The sequence below is a fragment of the Pocillopora damicornis genome, chromosome 9 (assembly GCF_964200805.1).
Source record: "Pocillopora damicornis chromosome 9, jaPocDami1.2, whole genome shotgun sequence".
Lineage (NCBI taxonomy): Eukaryota > Metazoa > Cnidaria > Anthozoa > Scleractinia > Pocilloporidae > Pocillopora > Pocillopora damicornis.
In genome coordinates this window covers 7,188,141-7,197,169 of record NC_142678.1, presented here as the reverse complement: position 1 = coordinate 7,197,169, position 9,029 = coordinate 7,188,141, and the positions used below count along the sequence as shown (strand labels likewise).

The 9,029-nt window shown below is 36.4% G+C and overlaps 1 long non-coding RNA gene across 12 annotated transcripts in view; it reads left to right on the top strand.

Annotated features, from left to right (window-relative positions):
• The window catches only part of LOC113668393 (uncharacterized), a 119,997-nt gene extending 111,207 nt beyond the window's left edge, over positions 1–8,790 (top strand). The window contains exons 1-7 of one of the 12 annotated variants that reach the window (XR_016179963.1): positions 1,666–1,780; positions 4,024–4,098; positions 5,409–5,467; positions 5,816–5,875; positions 6,682–6,729; positions 7,278–7,852; positions 8,063–8,790. This is a non-coding gene — a long non-coding RNA (uncharacterized LOC113668393). Of the gene's footprint in view, positions 1–1,665; positions 1,929–4,023; positions 4,103–5,026; positions 5,223–5,408; positions 5,468–5,815; positions 5,876–6,681; positions 6,730–7,277; positions 7,853–8,062 lie in introns of those variants that run through there. The other 11 variants (XR_016179955.1, XR_016179959.1, XR_016179956.1 and 8 more) reach the window with 11 other exon arrangements.
• The last annotated feature ends 239 nt before the right edge of the window (positions 8,791–9,029 follow it).

The window sequence follows — 9,029 nt, the reverse complement described above, 5'->3', positions numbered from 1 at the left end:
ATACCTGAACTATGAGTATCAGTGCATGGGGAATTCTCATTCCTACCCCAACCTACACGTCCCAAACCCCTTCCGTCCTCCACTTCGCTCTGCTTAAAAAAGGAAATTAAAGAGATGGATTCTGGCCAGTTTTGTTCGGAAACCTTTCTGTGAGTTATGTTTCTTATGAATCAAGAACATCGATCATTCCTACCCCAACCTACTTGCCCCAACCTCCCTCCCTCCCCTACTCCGTTCTGCTTCAAAGAGCGAATATAGTAGTAATCAGTTTGCTGGATAAATTGTTTTATTCTTTTTGCTCTCGACCAATTCCAACAGTTCTCACAGTTATTTCAAAAGCTTTTAATAAGAAATTTCTGCGCAAAATTTTGAAGTCATTCTGAAATTTTGTAGGTAACTGGTTTTTCTTTCTGTTCTGGTAGTGTTGCGCTTTTTCTAGACCATGAAACGTTACTGTCAAGTGCAATTTCTTGGGCATTTTACTTTACTTCCAATGCACAGAGGCGTAAGTAAGAAGGAACTTAGCAACAGTGCTTAGCGACAGTTAGGTGAATATTTTCCATATGAGGTGATTCGATATATGAGCTGATTACCTGAGGTGAGTGAAAAAATTAGAACACTAGAAATGAAATATCCGGAGGAAAAAATTTGAGAGTGTGTCCACGAGAGCACCAGGCAGTCTACATGCCATCTCACTTGTTTCAATGAAACTTTGCCAGTTTAAAGGGTCTACCCCAAAACTCAAACAGACAAACTTGTTTCCAGTTTTGGTTCTTTCCGCGGAAGGATAGACCACTTCCTGGTTTCTCTCGTTTTCACCGGGGAAATAGCTTCAAAATGGGCAAAATGTATGAAGCTCTCAGTGCGATGCAACAAAATTTGAGAGGGGGTCAATGTTTAGTGACAGTAGGAGACAGACAACTCTGAAACGTCATGTAACTTTCAAAGAGTTTACACTTCTAGTAATATATTCCCCTCTCTCGCAACAGCTCAGCAGATAGTATTGATCCTATGCAGTGTACGTGTATCAGTTGTATTGCGTCCTCATAGTGATGCTACATAAGTGAGCGAGTGTCTAAAAATCCCTCAATTCAATCTAAAACTCGAATTGAGTTACTAACCAGGTGGACTGCTTTGGATGGGCCCTTTGGAAAACACAAAAAGCTTATGCCTTTTTCTCAGAAAGCAAAGAAGTCTCTTCTAAACGTGTGCCGGACAGGGGAGGAAACTAGTAAGAAGTGTGGCTTCTCAAATATGTAGTTTAAGAGACGACACCAGCCAGAAATGTTGTATAAAACAGACTGGTTGATAGAGCAGCAGATCGCTTGATACTTCAGCCGAATATCTGCCTTGACAAAAGCTGGTTTATTGAAGAGGTTTTCCTCTGTAAGTATGAATAAGGACGAAGAAGTTGATGCAGATGATCTAGTTTCAGAAACTGACCGAACAATCAGAAGGGACCTTGAAAAATTTAGACGAAGACTGCAAGGGAGGGTACAGCTGGCAGCTGCCACAGGCTATAAAAAAATACAGACTTTTGCATCTCACTTTCCTCTCAAATTTATCGTCTTTACCCATGAAAACAACTGGATATGTCCTTGGGTTTTTTCATCACGGGAAATTTGCAGGAAGCCCACTGGTCAAAATATTGCTGGCTCATTCTTCGAGTCACGCAATTCAAAGTCGGTAAGTCAACGTTGGCAACACTCGATCGAGAGAGATGCAGATTTACATGTAGATATAGGATGCTTAAAAAAAAGGAAGATATTTTACGATCGAGGTAAGCAGATACATATAAAGACCTACAGAAGATTTTGAAATTTTTGTCTAGCAGACAGCATGAACAGCGAAAAGTATTCGGGTCACGATGCACATCGTGATGCACATGTTAGTTTTAACGGAGTTCTGCATTGAAGTGTTCGACGGCGGTAAGTGTCAACGACAACACTATTTTACTTTATCTCTGGAATAGTAGCACAGTTTTTGAATGTAAAAGAGCTACTGGTATTTTCTCTCAAGCAAGAGGGCAGATGTTCGCGGCCGTAAAAGCCGAAGTTGTTGCACAGGGAACTTGTATGTCAACCAACACTCCGCATGTGACTTTAAAATCTCCTGAAATGAGCGGTAACAAATCATAGCCTAATGAATGTTTTCTGCCGTACAAAAGCCATATTTGCAGATTTTAGTAAATCTCCAAAGTAAAAAAAGATAAAAGAAAGAAACACTACGATTTCCCATCAACATTTCGCTTACACGCATCTCTCTTGACGTGAAATTAATTTCCATTCCTTGAAAAAAATCTCGAAAATTGTTCACATTTCTTAGCTTCCTTAATGAATCATCATGGATAACGAGCTGTAACATATAGAGGTTTATAACATAGCTAGTAAATTTGTGTAATCAAATTCAATTGCGCGAGCGTGCTTTATTGAAGAAATGTAAAATGGTTTCCGTGTTTACGTAGCCTGATGTAAACACTTGGGAGGTTGGGAGAACACGAGATAAGCGTAGGAAACCACGACGCGAAGCGGAGTGGTTTCCAGCTTATCTCGTGTTCTCCCAACCTCCCAAGTGTTTACATCAGGCTATGTAAACACGGAAACCATTTTACATTTCTTTTATAAAATAACTAATGAAAGAGGAATGAAAACCGTGTTTACATACGCTCATGTAAAATGGTTTTATGGCCAATCAGAGCGCGCGTACTGTTTGAATTATTTTATAAATTCCTATTGTGCACGCTCATGACGTCACAAACAAATCCCTCGAGAAAACAAATTTTCCATGTGGTTGAAAATGTTATAAAACAATTGGTTCATGCGTCAGCTGTGCATTCATCGGGATATGAAGCACTTGGGAAGTTTGGAGAGCACTCAAGAAGCCAGAGTTGCTCTCAGCTACGCCTCGAGCAACTCTTACACATCTTTTGTGCTCTCCAAACTTCCCGTGTGCTTCATATCTCGAAGAACACACGCTGACGTTTGAAGCGGTTGTTAATTATTGGCCCAAGTGATCTCTAAGAGCCAGAATTGCACGACAGGTGTAGTTGATAGAAGCTTCAAGTCATAATCACAAATTTATGAAATGATGGATTATAAAGGGTAATTACATTAGTGTGGTAGCTTTCTGGCAAGGAGAGATAGTTGACCTCAAAGTTATCAAATATTAGATGAATCAAATAAAAACACAGTCATTTCTTTGCCTCTTTTGATTGACAAGCCATCAATTAAATTGATCGATATTTGCATCCTATATTCATTATTGGCTCTTCATATCCTACTTCCAGCTTTTTCTCCTGCATCTAAAAGCTGATAGTAGCCACTTAGACGCCTGCTGATACTCTACCAACAGTATTAAAAGTGCTTCTTTGTTTTGCTGAGAAAGAAATGCAAAATTCCACAAAAACCCAAAAGCTACGAACATATTCAACAACGATCTATTCTTGCCCAGTAATTTGAGCAAAGATTTTTCTTTTTGCTTTTATAGAGGGAGCTGGGTTTGTGATTGATATTGTTTCAGTCAGATAGAGAATATTTAGGTCAAAATTATAAAGATACAGGATACTTGAAGAAAAATTCAATGGAATGGAAAATATTTTAAATAGATGATTGCAGAATATCTAATTGGAACTATAGGGATACAAACTGCAGGAATTAATGGAATACAGGATAGTTAGGCCAATAGTTCATAGGAAATGGGATACTGAAACTAATTTTTTCTTGGAAACCTGCAAATAATACATTCAAACCTACAATCAAACCTGTTCTAAGTAACCTTTTTGTATTCTCCTCCACCTGACACAAGACACAATAAAATTCCAAACACTGCAATCAACAATCCATAATGTAATTATTGCATTTTAATTAGTTATTAAACCATTTTTTGTGTTTATAAATTGTGTGTAAACATAACCTCTCTTCTGATCATCCTACATGTATAAATAATGAATTACATGATATGCAACAAATTTTGTTTGCTGATAATTTCACTGACAACCTAATTGTTTATATATATTTTTTTCAGAATTTCAACACATTACAGAGTGTATGTATTTGATTGGATACCGGGGTGCCAGCCCAACTGCCAATCAAGTTGCATGTAGGTATACATATACATCACAAATTACAAATTTCATTCCTGTTCTAAAGATACAACTTGTCCATATATACAAATATATCTGATTGCATTGGCAAAAACATGCCAATTATGTTGCAAGATTGACATTTGAGTTCACACCCTGTCAGAGCATAGCTAACAGGTGAACATCCTGTGGTTGGAGGCTTGTTGAACATCCAAAGCAGCAGGCTTAGCAGAGGCTGCAAAAACCTGATTTTTAGGTTTTGGTTGAAGGTGGGCATTGCCTGCCTTCAAGCCAGCCTGGTTAAAGAAAATGCAGGGGATTGAATGTTTAAGCTAGTGCCTGCGTGCAGCCTGGCCACCAAACAATCCAAACAATGCAAATGACTCTGTATGGAAACCTCAGGGGGTGGAGAGGATAGATTTTTGAAACCCTTTGGTAGACTGGCATTTTTCTCTGAGGCTAGAAAACACTTGTCTTATTCCTTGTGGTTGAAAGCCTGCATTGCGAAACTGGTAATCAGCCTTGCAACCTGTCACACTTCAACCCCTGAAGAGGGGGGCATGGGGATGTTTGGTTTTGCAGTTTCTAACAGAACCCAATGCCCTCCTCACTAAGCTAACACTCCATGGCTGGAGGGAGGTTGGGTGTCAAAAGCATGCCTTTGGAAAAGAGAGCTCAATTGACATTGCAAGGTTTAATCACTGGAAAGCTGGCATTGCCCACCTTTAAATGAGCCTGGCCGAAAAAGGTGCAGAGGGCTTTAAACATTAAGGTTAGTAACCAAATGTAACCCAACCACCAACCTTCCCGAGGGGGGGTTGCAAATGGCTTTGTGTGCAAAGTGGGTAGAGTAGGTTTTTGACTTGCAAGTTACGAGGAATTTGTTTTTTGCATAAAAGTGGACATCTTGTTTTGATTTATACTTTGTCCGTATATTCATTTCAGACTCATACTTCATGGCATCACTTCTCATGCACTTGATCATTTTGGCTAGGGGTGGGGTTAAAAATGTTCAATTTTGAAAGTTTTTTTCTGTGATATTCACTTTGAGTTTGTTGTTTTTTTGGGTCTGTTTTGGTGAATTCACTCAGATATAACTAGACATATACATATACATATAATACATAATTATACATATACATATACACACCTGTTTTGAATAATGCCATTTGAAAAAAATACATGAAATATATATACCTTTTGTTTTCTCACCAAAAAGTGTCTCTTTTTCTATGTTTACAAAAATAATGAACTATGTAATAAGCCACATGAATATGGTTGTTAATTGCAACATCAGTGACCACATATTTGTATTACTTTTGTACAGAATTTGTAACAAATATTAGTGAGATCACAAAGTGGAAATGTAACAATTGCAAGACAGAGGTAATTTGCACCACTAAATTCAAAACTTTAAAATCCTTTTTTCAACATGGGGCAACTTAGAAGAAGAGGGAAAATTCTCTAATTACATTGCAAATTAACTTTCTAATGATTAAATGCTCTATGTAATATGCCACAAATATGGTTGTTCATTTTATTATTACTGACTGCATATTTCTCACATTTCGTTACAAAATATGTTGTAAGTTATATGCAGGAAAATAACAATCTTGGTTTGTTGGAGAATTTTGTATTTGATCAACAAATTGTGCTGTAATTGATGTTTTATTTGATTTCCTTAATCATCTTTTTGATATTGAATTGATATCACTGACTATTACTTTTTTACAGAATTTGCTGCAAATGCTGTAGCAAAAATGAACACCAAACAACTAGCTGATAGGAACAGAGGTAATGCACCAATAAATTCAAACTTTTAAAATCCCCCTTTCAACCTGGGGCAACTCAGAAAAAAAGGTCTGCAAAGTTTAGCATAATGATTAAAACCTTAGTGAAGATCGAAAGTCATTTATGCCTAAAATATGAACCACAACTGCTAAAACCCACTAACTACTGCTAGCACAAACAATTATTGTATTATATTGTTAATAAATTCACTTGTCATTCACATGAACCCAAATCACCTGTGTTGTTGCATCAAACAATTAAAAATGTTAACTATAAATCACTGGCACAGCAAAACAGAAAAATAGCACTAACTATCAATTGCCTTTTACAAAAATTAACTATTAAATCCAGCACTTTGAGTAGGGAATTTGAACAACACTTTGGCCCCAGGAACAAACTAATCTTCAAAACTTCAAATGCCTGAGGAGATTGTTGTGATATGGGGATGTTGAAGCTCCAAATTGATGGATACATATTTATGTACCATGCCCAGCTTATGAAATTTGATCAAGTCTTATCAATCCTAACAGAATGAGCATACATTTTAATTCATAGCTCCTTACTTGCACATAACACAGAACATTCATGCGTTCAGCAGTGACATCATGAACATCCTAAAAACAGTTCTTCCCACAACACACACACACACACACACACAAAAACTCCTACTTATAAGAAAGTTTTTTTCTTTAATCCAGTCATAGAACACCAAACATCCAAAAAATCTGCAAGATGTCTGTCAATTGAAATTTTCATTGAAAAGAAACTTAACTTAAGTACTCAGACTTGAATGCAACTTTTTTTTGCAGAACATGCTGCACAGGCAGCAACGAGGAGAAGAAATGTACAATGGCACTGTAAGAATATAGTTATAAAATAGCTTGTAAATTACTGCTTAATTCTGCTTACAATAAACAAATAATACTGTTGCAAGACAGTTCAGTTCATTTCAAGTAGGATTTATGTTCTTAACACTCACTATATCAGCTGTTTGTGAAAACATTTCTGTGGAAACATTTTAGATGCCACAGTCGCCTTTCAGTTCATTTCTAGATCAATTGGAGAAAATTAAGTAATCATTAATAGTAATGATTCAAAATTTATCGAACATTGACACCCAACTCAATTCCATTGGTAATCTGTTGTGCCAATCACCAGCCATGATAAGTGAATTTTTTTTAATTGATTCCTAGAATTGAAGATTACCTATAAAGCTAAATAATGGTAACACTTTTCAAATATTTCCAATAGAAAATACAATCTTAACCCTTTAACTCCGAGGATCTCATTGGCAACTCTCCTAACTGACTGTCATACAGTTCTTTTGATGTTCAGTTAGTTTGGCGAATTTGGTATTGGATCAAGTAATAATCTTCTGATTAATATTTGTCTTTATTCTCATTAGTTGTCTGCTTGGTATTGTATTGATTTTGTATGGAGAAACTGTGTCTTGGTCACTCGATCCTGGGAGTTAAAGGGAAGTGACAAAATTCTTTAAAACCTTAAGTGAACTTTTGGTACAGTGAAAAACCCAATTCAACATAGCGTAACACCTTAATTGTGTATTCATTTGATCATTTTTTAAAAGATTTAATTCACTGACATCACAAATTTAATCTAAAAAGCAGGTTTCCTCTGCAGATCTTGTTAACTATAAGTATGTATTTAACCCTCTCCTCCCTAGCATCAGTATGAATAATCTCCATACTACTTCCTAGACATTTCCCAGGGTTCTGACAAGGAGAATTTGTTCAACAATCAAGAGCTTCTTTAGTTGGTGATCATATCCTTTATTCTCATGACCTTAATGTTTGGTTCAAGGGTGATGTTGTTAGGAGAAATTAGATGTTAGTCACTCTTAGTGGTTGAAGGGTTAAGGTGGATCACATCATTTTACAGACAAATTATCTTTCCTATATTTCACAGAACTCACAACAAAACAGAGTCTTTGTTAATCATATGTTGGAGGTGTGCAAAACAGTAAGTTTCAACTCATGTAGTTTACAATTAAATTCAATCACAACTACAATTAGAAAAGAAAGGCAATTACCATTGATAGTTAAAACACAAAAATTTTCATTGAAACACTAGAGCAATAATCATACACCTTTGTGAAGTTTTTATGCCCACTTAAAATGTCATTTCTTCCTTCTGATGCACTCCTTCTGTTAATGACTTCTTTTCCCACAGTTTGCCTCATCTAAACTTGAGAACATGTCAACAACATCTGATGAAAATGATGCTGAGGACGAATAAACAAGATTCTGCTTCATTACCTTCCTAGTATACTCTTCTACACCATTATGTACTGAGCTTCATATCAAAATGCTGCATTATATGTCAATAGCATAACTTTAAACATTTGCAACTTGATATAGCCTATACATGACCTAAAGAGCTGCACAACACTGATTTAATGATAAGTCATCAATGCATTCAATTTCAGAATCCAATAACAAATTGTGACAGTTATGACAACCCATGTTTTTTTTTTTTAATAAAATGTTATCTTGTTAATCAATATTACTTCTCAAAACTGGCTGTCACTTCAATGAAATAACATATTAGTCACACAAAAGGCGTCCGAAGCTCATGTCTCGAGAAAAAGCAAAACGATTAATTCATGAAAGCGTCACATGATGTGTGACTCGGTGCTAATTAAGTTACGAGAGGAACCATTGTATGAGAATTTGAACACATTATAAGGAATAATATGGGGAACGAAATTTCATCCATTTATAAGAAGAAGTCAAGACCGCACGCTACGATTTGGACCGTTGTCCACGTAGAGGTAGTTTGCGCCCTGAAAATCCTCACAATTGGCATTTTTCTCAGCCGAAGTTGCAACAGGAATAACAGTGATGGCCCTAAATCACACAGTAAGGTCATTAGAATAAAAGAAATGATCACCAAATAAATAAGCTTGGAAACGATGGTCTTTTTCTGTACAAAATGATTTCAAGTCGACAACAATATTAACTCTTCAAGCCTTTGAACTGTGATTAATACGTACATCTTGATGCGACCAAAACAACACACCGAATGACAAAAACATTTACAAACTTTAACTAAGCAAAATTACCTTTTTACCATGCGATGAACAATTGCAGTAAAAATCATAGTTCCAGTGTTCCCCTGTTTTGTATCCTACTCGCCA